The 16855-nt window shown below is 46.3% G+C and overlaps 10 non-coding genes across 10 annotated transcripts; all 10 read left to right on the plus strand.

The window, feature by feature from the left end:
- The first annotated feature begins 1342 nt into the window (after positions 1-1342).
- LOC142271349 (U2 spliceosomal RNA) lies at positions 1343-1533 on the plus strand. The gene has a single exon (XR_012736414.1). It is a non-coding gene; the product is annotated as a U2 spliceosomal RNA (small nuclear RNA).
- Positions 1534-2920: 1387 nt separating this feature from the next.
- On the plus strand, positions 2921-3111 carry LOC142271350 (U2 spliceosomal RNA). Its single transcript, XR_012736415.1, has one exon. It is a non-coding gene; the product is annotated as a U2 spliceosomal RNA (small nuclear RNA).
- A 1387-nt stretch (positions 3112-4498) lies between these two features.
- Positions 4499-4689, plus strand: LOC142271351 (U2 spliceosomal RNA). The gene has a single exon (XR_012736416.1). It is a non-coding gene; the product is annotated as a U2 spliceosomal RNA (small nuclear RNA).
- Positions 4690-6076: 1387 nt separating this feature from the next.
- On the plus strand, positions 6077-6267 carry LOC142271353 (U2 spliceosomal RNA). The gene has a single exon (XR_012736417.1). It is a non-coding gene; the product is annotated as a U2 spliceosomal RNA (small nuclear RNA).
- A 1387-nt stretch (positions 6268-7654) lies between these two features.
- Positions 7655-7845, plus strand: LOC142271354 (U2 spliceosomal RNA). Its single transcript, XR_012736418.1, has one exon. It is a non-coding gene; the product is annotated as a U2 spliceosomal RNA (small nuclear RNA).
- Positions 7846-9232: 1387 nt separating this feature from the next.
- Positions 9233-9423, plus strand: LOC142271355 (U2 spliceosomal RNA). Its single transcript, XR_012736419.1, has one exon. It is a non-coding gene; the product is annotated as a U2 spliceosomal RNA (small nuclear RNA).
- A 1387-nt stretch (positions 9424-10810) lies between these two features.
- Positions 10811-11001, plus strand: LOC142271357 (U2 spliceosomal RNA). Its single transcript, XR_012736421.1, has one exon. It is a non-coding gene; the product is annotated as a U2 spliceosomal RNA (small nuclear RNA).
- Positions 11002-12388: 1387 nt separating this feature from the next.
- On the plus strand, positions 12389-12579 carry LOC142271359 (U2 spliceosomal RNA). The gene has a single exon (XR_012736422.1). It is a non-coding gene; the product is annotated as a U2 spliceosomal RNA (small nuclear RNA).
- Positions 12580-13966: 1387 nt separating this feature from the next.
- Positions 13967-14157, plus strand: LOC142271360 (U2 spliceosomal RNA). Its single transcript, XR_012736423.1, has one exon. It is a non-coding gene; the product is annotated as a U2 spliceosomal RNA (small nuclear RNA).
- A 1387-nt stretch (positions 14158-15544) lies between these two features.
- Positions 15545-15735, plus strand: LOC142271361 (U2 spliceosomal RNA). Its single transcript, XR_012736424.1, has one exon. It is a non-coding gene; the product is annotated as a U2 spliceosomal RNA (small nuclear RNA).
- Positions 15736-16855: the final 1120 nt, after the last annotated feature.

Consider the following 16855-nt stretch of genomic DNA (forward strand, 5'->3'; position numbering starts at 1 on the left):
TTAGCCCGATTTAATGAATTGGAAGAAAGCATACGTCTTCATATGCACCTCAATTTGGCCCATTCACTTTTCACACTTCCTCCTTTTGTTTTTTATCTTTCACACTTTTGACTTTCTTTATTCATCCAAATAGCAAACTCATCACCACTCAACCTGACCAACTCGGCTATGTCCCCGTGCTGCAGTTCTCTGTCTTATCTAGATCATTTGCAATTGAATGGAATAGATCCCTTTTGGACAAAGTGGATTCACCTGCTGCTGCAGTGACCACAGGTGTGATAACATCTAGAATTGGCATCTGGTGCGATCTCTCCGCTTCCACTCCAAAGAAAGTTACCTGTTTATTCCTATCATGCATTGGTTTTTGGGGTTTTCTTTGAGTAATGATGATCTCTTTAGTAGTCTGTTGGCGCCCTCTCCTGGAGGAATAGTTTGCTTGCTCTTGGACATTCTAAAAGAGAGGTCATGATAGACATTGAGCTTCTGAGCTCAATTGGGGACAGTCATGGGTGATGAATGTTTGCAACCTACTGCGAAGCCTCATACCGCAATATAAGGAACGTCAAATACTAAGAAAGGGCGGCCTATGAAAGAATTACTACTTTCAATAAGTACACTTAAACGGCTAATTGGGAATAGAAAAACTGTAAAAAGCCCTCTGAGAAAGCCCCCCTCTAACCTTTGATAGTAAGCTTTTCTGTAGTCTGCCTGTTGATGTATTTTCCGTTTGAACTGTGCACAACATGAAGAGACGGAACACTGGCGGCTTGTCACAATGCCCCCCGATGACATCACAATAGCGCTGCTGCCTAGAAAACAAGCTGCGCAGAAGAAGTTGTTCTTTGGGTGGGAGGGTGGGCTAGTGGAAGGAGGGGGCAATCTCTTTTTTTCCCGGGTGGTAGGGGGATGACAGGAGAAGGGAAGCGGGTGGTGAGAAAGGTACAGAGGGCAGGGTTTGGGGGCTGGGAAGGAAAGGGAAAAGATTAGGGTTTGGGGATGATGAAAGGGCTTTCTACGGGTAAGGATGGCAAAGGGTGGCAGTGACGGAAAGTCAGGCAACCTGTCCTGTCCGTCTTTTTGTATCGTGAATTGGAAAGACTGCAAGGGGGAGGGGAGTTGCTTGCGCCCTAAAGGAGGAGTTATTCAGATTCATTGCAGTGGGCGGCGGCTGCAAAACGCACCATTCTTCTTGTTTTGGCTCTGCAAAGCAGCCTTTTCAAGGGTTGGCTTGGGTGACAAAATGTCTTGTGTAGGCGTGGGTTTGTCTCCCTCTCGCTCTCTCTCCCTAAGATGTGTCCGGCATAGGCCAGGGTGCCACTCGAGGCCCAAACCAATTCTGGTTATCGCTTCTCGGCCTTTTGGCTAAGATCAAGTGTAGTATCTGTTCTTATCAGTTTAATATCTGATACGTCCCCTATCTGGGGACCATATATTAAATGGATTTTTAGAACAGGGAGATGGAAAAAGAGCTTGCTCTGTCCACTCCACGCATTGACCTGGTATTGCAGTACCTCCAGGAACGGTGCACCCCTTCTTAACCCAGTTTCCAAAAGCAGAACTCAATTCACCTGATTCATATTAGCCCGATTTAATGAATTGGAAGAAAGCATACGTCTTCATATGCACCTCAATTTGGCCCATTCACTTTTCACACTTCCTCCTTTTGTTTTTTATCTTTCACACTTTTGACTTTCTTTATTCATCCAAATAGCAAACTCATCACCACTCAACCTGACCAACTCGGCTATGTCCCCGTGCTGCAGTTCTCTGTCTTATCTAGATCATTTGCAATTGAATGGAATAGATCCCTTTTGGACAAAGTGGATTCACCTGCTGCTGCAGTGACCACAGGTGTGATAACATCTAGAATTGGCATCTGGTGCGATCTCTCCGCTTCCACTCCAAAGAAAGTTACCTGTTTATTCCTATCATGCATTGGTTTTTGGGGTTTTCTTTGAGTAATGATGATCTCTTTAGTAGTCTGTTGGCGCCCTCTCCTGGAGGAATAGTTTGCTTGCTCTTGGACATTCTAAAAGAGAGGTCATGATAGACATTGAGCTTCTGAGCTCAATTGGGGACAGTCATGGGTGATGAATGTTTGCAACCTACTGCGAAGCCTCATACCGCAATATAAGGAACGTCAAATACTAAGAAAGGGCGGCCTATGAAAGAATTACTACTTTCAATAAGTACACTTAAACGGCTAATTGGGAATAGAAAAACTGTAAAAAGCCCTCTGAGAAAGCCCCCCTCTAACCTTTGATAGTAAGCTTTTCTGTAGTCTGCCTGTTGATGTATTTTCCGTTTGAACTGTGCACAACATGAAGAGACGGAACACTGGCGGCTTGTCACAATGCCCCCCGATGACATCACAATAGCGCTGCTGCCTAGAAAACAAGCTGCGCAGAAGAAGTTGTTCTTTGGGTGGGAGGGTGGGCTAGTGGAAGGAGGGGGCAATCTCTTTTTTTCCCGGGTGGTAGGGGGATGACAGGAGAAGGGAAGCGGGTGGTGAGAAAGGTACAGAGGGCAGGGTTTGGGGGCTGGGAAGGAAAGGGAAAAGATTAGGGTTTGGGGATGATGAAAGGGCTTTCTACGGGTAAGGATGGCAAAGGGTGGCAGTGACGGAAAGTCAGGCAACCTGTCCTGTCCGTCTTTTTGTATCGTGAATTGGAAAGACTGCAAGGGGGAGGGGAGTTGCTTGCGCCCTAAAGGAGGAGTTATTCAGATTCATTGCAGTGGGCGGCGGCTGCAAAACGCACCATTCTTCTTGTTTTGGCTCTGCAAAGCAGCCTTTTCAAGGGTTGGCTTGGGTGACAAAATGTCTTGTGTAGGCGTGGGTTTGTCTCCCTCTCGCTCTCTCTCCCTAAGATGTGTCCGGCATAGGCCAGGGTGCCACTCGAGGCCCAAACCAATTCTGGTTATCGCTTCTCGGCCTTTTGGCTAAGATCAAGTGTAGTATCTGTTCTTATCAGTTTAATATCTGATACGTCCCCTATCTGGGGACCATATATTAAATGGATTTTTAGAACAGGGAGATGGAAAAAGAGCTTGCTCTGTCCACTCCACGCATTGACCTGGTATTGCAGTACCTCCAGGAACGGTGCACCCCTTCTTAACCCAGTTTCCAAAAGCAGAACTCAATTCACCTGATTCATATTAGCCCGATTTAATGAATTGGAAGAAAGCATACGTCTTCATATGCACCTCAATTTGGCCCATTCACTTTTCACACTTCCTCCTTTTGTTTTTTATCTTTCACACTTTTGACTTTCTTTATTCATCCAAATAGCAAACTCATCACCACTCAACCTGACCAACTCGGCTATGTCCCCGTGCTGCAGTTCTCTGTCTTATCTAGATCATTTGCAATTGAATGGAATAGATCCCTTTTGGACAAAGTGGATTCACCTGCTGCTGCAGTGACCACAGGTGTGATAACATCTAGAATTGGCATCTGGTGCGATCTCTCCGCTTCCACTCCAAAGAAAGTTACCTGTTTATTCCTATCATGCATTGGTTTTTGGGGTTTTCTTTGAGTAATGATGATCTCTTTAGTAGTCTGTTGGCGCCCTCTCCTGGAGGAATAGTTTGCTTGCTCTTGGACATTCTAAAAGAGAGGTCATGATAGACATTGAGCTTCTGAGCTCAATTGGGGACAGTCATGGGTGATGAATGTTTGCAACCTACTGCGAAGCCTCATACCGCAATATAAGGAACGTCAAATACTAAGAAAGGGCGGCCTATGAAAGAATTACTACTTTCAATAAGTACACTTAAACGGCTAATTGGGAATAGAAAAACTGTAAAAAGCCCTCTGAGAAAGCCCCCCTCTAACCTTTGATAGTAAGCTTTTCTGTAGTCTGCCTGTTGATGTATTTTCCGTTTGAACTGTGCACAACATGAAGAGACGGAACACTGGCGGCTTGTCACAATGCCCCCCGATGACATCACAATAGCGCTGCTGCCTAGAAAACAAGCTGCGCAGAAGAAGTTGTTCTTTGGGTGGGAGGGTGGGCTAGTGGAAGGAGGGGGCAATCTCTTTTTTTCCCGGGTGGTAGGGGGATGACAGGAGAAGGGAAGCGGGTGGTGAGAAAGGTACAGAGGGCAGGGTTTGGGGGCTGGGAAGGAAAGGGAAAAGATTAGGGTTTGGGGATGATGAAAGGGCTTTCTACGGGTAAGGATGGCAAAGGGTGGCAGTGACGGAAAGTCAGGCAACCTGTCCTGTCCGTCTTTTTGTATCGTGAATTGGAAAGACTGCAAGGGGGAGGGGAGTTGCTTGCGCCCTAAAGGAGGAGTTATTCAGATTCATTGCAGTGGGCGGCGGCTGCAAAACGCACCATTCTTCTTGTTTTGGCTCTGCAAAGCAGCCTTTTCAAGGGTTGGCTTGGGTGACAAAATGTCTTGTGTAGGCGTGGGTTTGTCTCCCTCTCGCTCTCTCTCCCTAAGATGTGTCCGGCATAGGCCAGGGTGCCACTCGAGGCCCAAACCAATTCTGGTTATCGCTTCTCGGCCTTTTGGCTAAGATCAAGTGTAGTATCTGTTCTTATCAGTTTAATATCTGATACGTCCCCTATCTGGGGACCATATATTAAATGGATTTTTAGAACAGGGAGATGGAAAAAGAGCTTGCTCTGTCCACTCCACGCATTGACCTGGTATTGCAGTACCTCCAGGAACGGTGCACCCCTTCTTAACCCAGTTTCCAAAAGCAGAACTCAATTCACCTGATTCATATTAGCCCGATTTAATGAATTGGAAGAAAGCATACGTCTTCATATGCACCTCAATTTGGCCCATTCACTTTTCACACTTCCTCCTTTTGTTTTTTATCTTTCACACTTTTGACTTTCTTTATTCATCCAAATAGCAAACTCATCACCACTCAACCTGACCAACTCGGCTATGTCCCCGTGCTGCAGTTCTCTGTCTTATCTAGATCATTTGCAATTGAATGGAATAGATCCCTTTTGGACAAAGTGGATTCACCTGCTGCTGCAGTGACCACAGGTGTGATAACATCTAGAATTGGCATCTGGTGCGATCTCTCCGCTTCCACTCCAAAGAAAGTTACCTGTTTATTCCTATCATGCATTGGTTTTTGGGGTTTTCTTTGAGTAATGATGATCTCTTTAGTAGTCTGTTGGCGCCCTCTCCTGGAGGAATAGTTTGCTTGCTCTTGGACATTCTAAAAGAGAGGTCATGATAGACATTGAGCTTCTGAGCTCAATTGGGGACAGTCATGGGTGATGAATGTTTGCAACCTACTGCGAAGCCTCATACCGCAATATAAGGAACGTCAAATACTAAGAAAGGGCGGCCTATGAAAGAATTACTACTTTCAATAAGTACACTTAAACGGCTAATTGGGAATAGAAAAACTGTAAAAAGCCCTCTGAGAAAGCCCCCCTCTAACCTTTGATAGTAAGCTTTTCTGTAGTCTGCCTGTTGATGTATTTTCCGTTTGAACTGTGCACAACATGAAGAGACGGAACACTGGCGGCTTGTCACAATGCCCCCCGATGACATCACAATAGCGCTGCTGCCTAGAAAACAAGCTGCGCAGAAGAAGTTGTTCTTTGGGTGGGAGGGTGGGCTAGTGGAAGGAGGGGGCAATCTCTTTTTTTCCCGGGTGGTAGGGGGATGACAGGAGAAGGGAAGCGGGTGGTGAGAAAGGTACAGAGGGCAGGGTTTGGGGGCTGGGAAGGAAAGGGAAAAGATTAGGGTTTGGGGATGATGAAAGGGCTTTCTACGGGTAAGGATGGCAAAGGGTGGCAGTGACGGAAAGTCAGGCAACCTGTCCTGTCCGTCTTTTTGTATCGTGAATTGGAAAGACTGCAAGGGGGAGGGGAGTTGCTTGCGCCCTAAAGGAGGAGTTATTCAGATTCATTGCAGTGGGCGGCGGCTGCAAAACGCACCATTCTTCTTGTTTTGGCTCTGCAAAGCAGCCTTTTCAAGGGTTGGCTTGGGTGACAAAATGTCTTGTGTAGGCGTGGGTTTGTCTCCCTCTCGCTCTCTCTCCCTAAGATGTGTCCGGCATAGGCCAGGGTGCCACTCGAGGCCCAAACCAATTCTGGTTATCGCTTCTCGGCCTTTTGGCTAAGATCAAGTGTAGTATCTGTTCTTATCAGTTTAATATCTGATACGTCCCCTATCTGGGGACCATATATTAAATGGATTTTTAGAACAGGGAGATGGAAAAAGAGCTTGCTCTGTCCACTCCACGCATTGACCTGGTATTGCAGTACCTCCAGGAACGGTGCACCCCTTCTTAACCCAGTTTCCAAAAGCAGAACTCAATTCACCTGATTCATATTAGCCCGATTTAATGAATTGGAAGAAAGCATACGTCTTCATATGCACCTCAATTTGGCCCATTCACTTTTCACACTTCCTCCTTTTGTTTTTTATCTTTCACACTTTTGACTTTCTTTATTCATCCAAATAGCAAACTCATCACCACTCAACCTGACCAACTCGGCTATGTCCCCGTGCTGCAGTTCTCTGTCTTATCTAGATCATTTGCAATTGAATGGAATAGATCCCTTTTGGACAAAGTGGATTCACCTGCTGCTGCAGTGACCACAGGTGTGATAACATCTAGAATTGGCATCTGGTGCGATCTCTCCGCTTCCACTCCAAAGAAAGTTACCTGTTTATTCCTATCATGCATTGGTTTTTGGGGTTTTCTTTGATTAATGATGATCTCTTTAGTAGTCTGTTGGCGCCCTCTCCTGGAGGAATAGTTTGCTTGCTCTTGGACATTCTAAAAGAGAGGTCATGATAGACATTGAGCTTCTGAGCTCAATTGGGGACAGTCATGGGTGATGAATGTTTGCAACCTACTGCGAAGCCTCATACCGCAATATAAGGAACGTCAAATACTAAGAAAGGGCGGCCTATGAAAGAATTACTACTTTCAATAAGTACACTTAAACGGCTAATTGGGAATAGAAAAACTGTAAAAAGCCCTCTGAGAAAGCCCCCCTCTAACCTTTGATAGTAAGCTTTTCTGTAGTCTGCCTGTTGATGTATTTTCCGTTTGAACTGTGCACAACATGAAGAGACGGAACACTGGCGGCTTGTCACAATGCCCCCCGATGACATCACAATAGCGCTGCTGCCTAGAAAACAAGCTGCGCAGAAGAAGTTGTTCTTTGGGTGGGAGGGTGGGCTAGTGGAAGGAGGGGGCAATCTCTTTTTTTCCCGGGTGGTAGGGGGATGACAGGAGAAGGGAAGCGGGTGGTGAGAAAGGTACAGAGGGCAGGGTTTGGGGGCTGGGAAGGAAAGGGAAAAGATTAGGGTTTGGGGATGATGAAAGGGCTTTCTACGGGTAAGGATGGCAAAGGGTGGCAGTGACGGAAAGTCAGGCAACCTGTCCTGTCCGTCTTTTTGTATCGTGAATTGGAAAGACTGCAAGGGGGAGGGGAGTTGCTTGCGCCCTAAAGGAGGAGTTATTCAGATTCATTGCAGTGGGCGGCGGCTGCAAAACGCACCATTCTTCTTGTTTTGGCTCTGCAAAGCAGCCTTTTCAAGGGTTGGCTTGGGTGACAAAATGTCTTGTGTAGGCGTGGGTTTGTCTCCCTCTCGCTCTCTCTCCCTAAGATGTGTCCGGCATAGGCCAGGGTGCCACTCGAGGCCCAAACCAATTCTGGTTATCGCTTCTCGGCCTTTTGGCTAAGATCAAGTGTAGTATCTGTTCTTATCAGTTTAATATCTGATACGTCCCCTATCTGGGGACCATATATTAAATGGATTTTTAGAACAGGGAGATGGAAAAAGAGCTTGCTCTGTCCACTCCACGCATTGACCTGGTATTGCAGTACCTCCAGGAACGGTGCACCCCTTCTTAACCCAGTTTCCAAAAGCAGAACTCAATTCACCTGATTCATATTAGCCCGATTTAATGAATTGGAAGAAAGCATACGTCTTCATATGCACCTCAATTTGGCCCATTCACTTTTCACACTTCCTCCTTTTGTTTTTTATCTTTCACACTTTTGACTTTCTTTATTCATCCAAATAGCAAACTCATCACCACTCAACCTGACCAACTCGGCTATGTCCCCGTGCTGCAGTTCTCTGTCTTATCTAGATCATTTGCAATTGAATGGAATAGATCCCTTTTGGACAAAGTGGATTCACCTGCTGCTGCAGTGACCACAGGTGTGATAACATCTAGAATTGGCATCTGGTGCGATCTCTCCGCTTCCACTCCAAAGAAAGTTACCTGTTTATTCCTATCATGCATTGGTTTTTGGGGTTTTCTTTGAGTAATGATGATCTCTTTAGTAGTCTGTTGGCGCCCTCTCCTGGAGGAATAGTTTGCTTGCTCTTGGACATTCTAAAAGAGAGGTCATGATAGACATTGAGCTTCTGAGCTCAATTGGGGACAGTCATGGGTGATGAATGTTTGCAACCTACTGCGAAGCCTCATACCGCAATATAAGGAACGTCAAATACTAAGAAAGGGCGGCCTATGAAAGAATTACTACTTTCAATAAGTACACTTAAACGGCTAATTGGGAATAGAAAAACTGTAAAAAGCCCTCTGAGAAAGCCCCCCTCTAACCTTTGATAGTAAGCTTTTCTGTAGTCTGCCTGTTGATGTATTTTCCGTTTGAACTGTGCACAACATGAAGAGACGGAACACTGGCGGCTTGTCACAATGCCCCCCGATGACATCACAATAGCGCTGCTGCCTAGAAAACAAGCTGCGCAGAAGAAGTTGTTCTTTGGGTGGGAGGGTGGGCTAGTGGAAGGAGGGGGCAATCTCTTTTTTTCCCGGGTGGTAGGGGGATGACAGGAGAAGGGAAGCGGGTGGTGAGAAAGGTACAGAGGGCAGGGTTTGGGGGCTGGGAAGGAAAGGGAAAAGATTAGGGTTTGGGGATGATGAAAGGGCTTTCTACGGGTAAGGATGGCAAAGGGTGGCAGTGACGGAAAGTCAGGCAACCTGTCCTGTCCGTCTTTTTGTATCGTGAATTGGAAAGACTGCAAGGGGGAGGGGAGTTGCTTGCGCCCTAAAGGAGGAGTTATTCAGATTCATTGCAGTGGGCGGCGGCTGCAAAACGCACCATTCTTCTTGTTTTGGCTCTGCAAAGCAGCCTTTTCAAGGGTTGGCTTGGGTGACAAAATGTCTTGTGTAGGCGTGGGTTTGTCTCCCTCTCGCTCTCTCTCCCTAAGATGTGTCCGGCATAGGCCAGGGTGCCACTCGAGGCCCAAACCAATTCTGGTTATCGCTTCTCGGCCTTTTGGCTAAGATCAAGTGTAGTATCTGTTCTTATCAGTTTAATATCTGATACGTCCCCTATCTGGGGACCATATATTAAATGGATTTTTAGAACAGGGAGATGGAAAAAGAGCTTGCTCTGTCCACTCCACGCATTGACCTGGTATTGCAGTACCTCCAGGAACGGTGCACCCCTTCTTAACCCAGTTTCCAAAAGCAGAACTCAATTCACCTGATTCATATTAGCCCGATTTAATGAATTGGAAGAAAGCATACGTCTTCATATGCACCTCAATTTGGCCCATTCACTTTTCACACTTCCTCCTTTTGTTTTTTATCTTTCACACTTTTGACTTTCTTTATTCATCCAAATAGCAAACTCATCACCACTCAACCTGACCAACTCGGCTATGTCCCCGTGCTGCAGTTCTCTGTCTTATCTAGATCATTTGCAATTGAATGGAATAGATCCCTTTTGGACAAAGTGGATTCACCTGCTGCTGCAGTGACCACAGGTGTGATAACATCTAGAATTGGCATCTGGTGCGATCTCTCCGCTTCCACTCCAAAGAAAGTTACCTGTTTATTCCTATCATGCATTGGTTTTTGGGGTTTTCTTTGAGTAATGATGATCTCTTTAGTAGTCTGTTGGCGCCCTCTCCTGGAGGAATAGTTTGCTTGCTCTTGGACATTCTAAAAGAGAGGTCATGATAGACATTGAGCTTCTGAGCTCAATTGGGGACAGTCATGGGTGATGAATGTTTGCAACCTACTGCGAAGCCTCATACCGCAATATAAGGAACGTCAAATACTAAGAAAGGGCGGCCTATGAAAGAATTACTACTTTCAATAAGTACACTTAAACGGCTAATTGGGAATAGAAAAACTGTAAAAAGCCCTCTGAGAAAGCCCCCCTCTAACCTTTGATAGTAAGCTTTTCTGTAGTCTGCCTGTTGATGTATTTTCCGTTTGAACTGTGCACAACATGAAGAGACGGAACACTGGCGGCTTGTCACAATGCCCCCCGATGACATCACAATAGCGCTGCTGCCTAGAAAACAAGCTGCGCAGAAGAAGTTGTTCTTTGGGTGGGAGGGTGGGCTAGTGGAAGGAGGGGGCAATCTCTTTTTTTCCCGGGTGGTAGGGGGATGACAGGAGAAGGGAAGCGGGTGGTGAGAAAGGTACAGAGGGCAGGGTTTGGGGGCTGGGAAGGAAAGGGAAAAGATTAGGGTTTGGGGATGATGAAAGGGCTTTCTACGGGTAAGGATGGCAAAGGGTGGCAGTGACGGAAAGTCAGGCAACCTGTCCTGTCCGTCTTTTTGTATCGTGAATTGGAAAGACTGCAAGGGGGAGGGGAGTTGCTTGCGCCCTAAAGGAGGAGTTATTCAGATTCATTGCAGTGGGCGGCGGCTGCAAAACGCACCATTCTTCTTGTTTTGGCTCTGCAAAGCAGCCTTTTCAAGGGTTGGCTTGGGTGACAAAATGTCTTGTGTAGGCGTGGGTTTGTCTCCCTCTCGCTCTCTCTCCCTAAGATGTGTCCGGCATAGGCCAGGGTGCCACTCGAGGCCCAAACCAATTCTGGTTATCGCTTCTCGGCCTTTTGGCTAAGATCAAGTGTAGTATCTGTTCTTATCAGTTTAATATCTGATACGTCCCCTATCTGGGGACCATATATTAAATGGATTTTTAGAACAGGGAGATGGAAAAAGAGCTTGCTCTGTCCACTCCACGCATTGACCTGGTATTGCAGTACCTCCAGGAACGGTGCACCCCTTCTTAACCCAGTTTCCAAAAGCAGAACTCAATTCACCTGATTCATATTAGCCCGATTTAATGAATTGGAAGAAAGCATACGTCTTCATATGCACCTCAATTTGGCCCATTCACTTTTCACACTTCCTCCTTTTGTTTTTTATCTTTCACACTTTTGACTTTCTTTATTCATCCAAATAGCAAACTCATCACCACTCAACCTGACCAACTCGGCTATGTCCCCGTGCTGCAGTTCTCTGTCTTATCTAGATCATTTGCAATTGAATGGAATAGATCCCTTTTGGACAAAGTGGATTCACCTGCTGCTGCAGTGACCACAGGTGTGATAACATCTAGAATTGGCATCTGGTGCGATCTCTCCGCTTCCACTCCAAAGAAAGTTACCTGTTTATTCCTATCATGCATTGGTTTTTGGGGTTTTCTTTGAGTAATGATGATCTCTTTAGTAGTCTGTTGGCGCCCTCTCCTGGAGGAATAGTTTGCTTGCTCTTGGACATTCTAAAAGAGAGGTCATGATAGACATTGAGCTTCTGAGCTCAATTGGGGACAGTCATGGGTGATGAATGTTTGCAACCTACTGCGAAGCCTCATACCGCAATATAAGGAACGTCAAATACTAAGAAAGGGCGGCCTATGAAAGAATTACTACTTTCAATAAGTACACTTAAACGGCTAATTGGGAATAGAAAAACTGTAAAAAGCCCTCTGAGAAAGCCCCCCTCTAACCTTTGATAGTAAGCTTTTCTGTAGTCTGCCTGTTGATGTATTTTCCGTTTGAACTGTGCACAACATGAAGAGACGGAACACTGGCGGCTTGTCACAATGCCCCCCGATGACATCACAATAGCGCTGCTGCCTAGAAAACAAGCTGCGCAGAAGAAGTTGTTCTTTGGGTGGGAGGGTGGGCTAGTGGAAGGAGGGGGCAATCTCTTTTTTTCCCGGGTGGTAGGGGGATGACAGGAGAAGGGAAGCGGGTGGTGAGAAAGGTACAGAGGGCAGGGTTTGGGGGCTGGGAAGGAAAGGGAAAAGATTAGGGTTTGGGGATGATGAAAGGGCTTTCTACGGGTAAGGATGGCAAAGGGTGGCAGTGACGGAAAGTCAGGCAACCTGTCCTGTCCGTCTTTTTGTATCGTGAATTGGAAAGACTGCAAGGGGGAGGGGAGTTGCTTGCGCCCTAAAGGAGGAGTTATTCAGATTCATTGCAGTGGGCGGCGGCTGCAAAACGCACCATTCTTCTTGTTTTGGCTCTGCAAAGCAGCCTTTTCAAGGGTTGGCTTGGGTGACAAAATGTCTTGTGTAGGCGTGGGTTTGTCTCCCTCTCGCTCTCTCTCCCTAAGATGTGTCCGGCATAGGCCAGGGTGCCACTCGAGGCCCAAACCAATTCTGGTTATCGCTTCTCGGCCTTTTGGCTAAGATCAAGTGTAGTATCTGTTCTTATCAGTTTAATATCTGATACGTCCCCTATCTGGGGACCATATATTAAATGGATTTTTAGAACAGGGAGATGGAAAAAGAGCTTGCTCTGTCCACTCCACGCATTGACCTGGTATTGCAGTACCTCCAGGAACGGTGCACCCCTTCTTAACCCAGTTTCCAAAAGCAGAACTCAATTCACCTGATTCATATTAGCCCGATTTAATGAATTGGAAGAAAGCATACGTCTTCATATGCACCTCAATTTGGCCCATTCACTTTTCACACTTCCTCCTTTTGTTTTTTATCTTTCACACTTTTGACTTTCTTTATTCATCCAAATAGCAAACTCATCACCACTCAACCTGACCAACTCGGCTATGTCCCCGTGCTGCAGTTCTCTGTCTTATCTAGATCATTTGCAATTGAATGGAATAGATCCCTTTTGGACAAAGTGGATTCACCTGCTGCTGCAGTGACCACAGGTGTGATAACATCTAGAATTGGCATCTGGTGCGATCTCTCCGCTTCCACTCCAAAGAAAGTTACCTGTTTATTCCTATCATGCATTGGTTTTTGGGGTTTTCTTTGAGTAATGATGATCTCTTTAGTAGTCTGTTGGCGCCCTCTCCTGGAGGAATAGTTTGCTTGCTCTTGGACATTCTAAAAGAGAGGTCATGATAGACATTGAGCTTCTGAGCTCAATTGGGGACAGTCATGGGTGATGAATGTTTGCAACCTACTGCGAAGCCTCATACCGCAATATAAGGAACGTCAAATACTAAGAAAGGGCGGCCTATGAAAGAATTACTACTTTCAATAAGTACACTTAAACGGCTAATTGGGAATAGAAAAACTGTAAAAAGCCCTCTGAGAAAGCCCCCCTCTAACCTTTGATAGTAAGCTTTTCTGTAGTCTGCCTGTTGATGTATTTTCCGTTTGAACTGTGCACAACATGAAGAGACGGAACACTGGCGGCTTGTCACAATGCCCCCCGATGACATCACAATAGCGCTGCTGCCTAGAAAACAAGCTGCGCAGAAGAAGTTGTTCTTTGGGTGGGAGGGTGGGCTAGTGGAAGGAGGGGGCAATCTCTTTTTTTCCCGGGTGGTAGGGGGATGACAGGAGAAGGGAAGCGGGTGGTGAGAAAGGTACAGAGGGCAGGGTTTGGGGGCTGGGAAGGAAAGGGAAAAGATTAGGGTTTGGGGATGATGAAAGGGCTTTCTACGGGTAAGGATGGCAAAGGGTGGCAGTGACGGAAAGTCAGGCAACCTGTCCTGTCCGTCTTTTTGTATCGTGAATTGGAAAGACTGCAAGGGGGAGGGGAGTTGCTTGCGCCCTAAAGGAGGAGTTATTCAGATTCATTGCAGTGGGCGGCGGCTGCAAAACGCACCATTCTTCTTGTTTTGGCTCTGCAAAGCAGCCTTTTCAAGGGTTGGCTTGGGTGACAAAATGTCTTGTGTAGGCGTGGGTTTGTCTCCCTCTCGCTCTCTCTCCCTAAGATGTGTCCGGCATAGGCCAGGGTGCCACTCGAGGCCCAAACCAATTCTGGTTATCGCTTCTCGGCCTTTTGGCTAAGATCAAGTGTAGTATCTGTTCTTATCAGTTTAATATCTGATACGTCCCCTATCTGGGGACCATATATTAAATGGATTTTTAGAACAGGGAGATGGAAAAAGAGCTTGCTCTGTCCACTCCACGCATTGACCTGGTATTGCAGTACCTCCAGGAACGGTGCACCCCTTCTTAACCCAGTTTCCAAAAGCAGAACTCAATTCACCTGATTCATATTAGCCCGATTTAATGAATTGGAAGAAAGCATACGTCTTCATATGCACCTCAATTTGGCCCATTCACTTTTCACACTTCCTCCTTTTGTTTTTTATCTTTCACACTTTTGACTTTCTTTATTCATCCAAATAGCAAACTCATCACCACTCAACCTGACCAACTCGGCTATGTCCCCGTGCTGCAGTTCTCTGTCTTATCTAGATCATTTGCAATTGAATGGAATAGATCCCTTTTGGACAAAGTGGATTCACCTGCTGCTGCAGTGACCACAGGTGTGATAACATCTAGAATTGGCATCTGGTGCGATCTCTCCGCTTCCACTCCAAAGAAAGTTACCTGTTTATTCCTATCATGCATTGGTTTTTGGGGTTTTCTTTGAGTAATGATGATCTCTTTAGTAGTCTGTTGGCGCCCTCTCCTGGAGGAATAGTTTGCTTGCTCTTGGACATTCTAAAAGAGAGGTCATGATAGACATTGAGCTTCTGAGCTCAATTGGGGACAGTCATGGGTGATGAATGTTTGCAACCTACTGCGAAGCCTCATACCGCAATATAAGGAACGTCAAATACTAAGAAAGGGCGGCCTATGAAAGAATTACTACTTTCAATAAGTACACTTAAACGGCTAATTGGGAATAGAAAAACTGTAAAAAGCCCTCTGAGAAAGCCCCCCTCTAACCTTTGATAGTAAGCTTTTCTGTAGTCTGCCTGTTGATGTATTTTCCGTTTGAACTGTGCACAACATGAAGAGACGGAACACTGGCGGCTTGTCACAATGCCCCCCGATGACATCACAATAGCGCTGCTGCCTAGAAAACAAGCTGCGCAGAAGAAGTTGTTCTTTGGGTGGGAGGGTGGGCTAGTGGAAGGAGGGGGCAATCTCTTTTTTTCCCGGGTGGTAGGGGGATGACAGGAGAAGGGAAGCGGGTGGTGAGAAAGGTACAGAGGGCAGGGTTTGGGGGCTGGGAAGGAAAGGGAAAAGATTAGGGTTTGGGGATGATGAAAGGGCTTTCTACGGGTAAGGATGGCAAAGGGTGGCAGTGACGGAAAGTCAGGCAACCTGTCCTGTCCGTCTTTTTGTATCGTGAATTGGAAAGACTGCAAGGGGGAGGGGAGTTGCTTGCGCCCTAAAGGAGGAGTTATTCAGATTCATTGCAGTGGGCGGCGGCTGCAAAACGCACCATTCTTCTTGTTTTGGCTCTGCAAAGCAGCCTTTTCAAGGGTTGGCTTGGGTGACAAAATGTCTTGTGTAGGCGTGGGTTTGTCTCCCTCTCGCTCTCTCTCCCTAAGATGTGTCCGGCATAGGCCAGGGTGCCACTCGAGGCCCAAACCAATTCTGGTTATCGCTTCTCGGCCTTTTGGCTAAGATCAAGTGTAGTATCTGTTCTTATCAGTTTAATATCTGATACGTCCCCTATCTGGGGACCATATATTAAATGGATTTTTAGAACAGGGAGATGGAAAAAGAGCTTGCTCTGTCCACTCCACGCATTGACCTGGTATTGCAGTACCTCCAGGAACGGTGCACCCCTTCTTAACCCAGTTTCCAAAAGCAGAACTCAATTCACCTGATTCATATTAGCCCGATTTAATGAATTGGAAGAAAGCATACGTCTTCATATGCACCTCAATTTGGCCCATTCACTTTTCACACTTCCTCCTTTTGTTTTTTATCTTTCACACTTTTGACTTTCTTTATTCATCCAAATAGCAAACTCATCACCACTCAACCTGACCAACTCGGCTATGTCCCCGTGCTGCAGTTCTCTGTCTTATCTAGATCATTTGCAATTGAATGGAATAGATCCCTTTTGGACAAAGTGGATTCACCTGCTGCTGCAGTGACCACAGGTGTGATAACATCTAGAATTGGCATCTGGTGCGATCTCTCCGCTTCCACTCCAAAGAAAGTTACCTGTTTATTCCTATCATGCATTGGTTTTTGGGGTTTTCTTTGAGTAATGATGATCTCTTTAGTAGTCTGTTGGCGCCCTCTCCTGGAGGAATAGTTTGCTTGCTCTTGGACATTCTAAAAGAGAGGTCATGATAGACATTGAGCTTCTGAGCTCAATTGGGGACAGTCATGGGTGATGAATGTTTGCAACCTACTGCGAAGCCTCATACCGCAATATAAGGAACGTCAAATACTAAGAAAGGGCGGCCTATGAAAGAATTACTACTTTCAATAAGTACACTTAAACGGCTAATTGGGAATAGAAAAACTGTAAAAAGCCCTCTGAGAAAGCCCCCCTCTAACCTTTGATAGTAAGCTTTTCTGTAGTCTGCCTGTTGATGTATTTTCCGTTTGAACTGTGCACAACATGAAGAGACGGAACACTGGCGGCTTGTCACAATGCCCCCCGATGACATCACAATAGCGCTGCTGCCTAGAAAACAAGCTGCGCAGAAGAAGTTGTTCTTTGGGTGGGAGGGTGGGCTAGTGGAAGGAGGGGGCAATCTCTTTTTTTCCCGGGTGGTAGGGGGATGACAGGAGAAGGGAAGCGGGTGGTGAGAAAGGTACAGAGGGCAGGGTTTGGGGGCTGGGAAGGAAAGGGAAAAGATTAGGGTTTGGGGATGATGAAAGGGCTTTCTACGGGTAAGGATGGCAAAGGGTGGCAGTGACGGAAAGTCAGGCAACCTGTCCTGTCCGTCT

Source organism: Anomaloglossus baeobatrachus, unplaced genomic scaffold (assembly GCF_048569485.1).
Source record: "Anomaloglossus baeobatrachus isolate aAnoBae1 unplaced genomic scaffold, aAnoBae1.hap1 Scaffold_3362, whole genome shotgun sequence".
In the NCBI taxonomy this organism is placed as follows: domain Eukaryota; kingdom Metazoa; phylum Chordata; class Amphibia; order Anura; family Aromobatidae; genus Anomaloglossus; species Anomaloglossus baeobatrachus.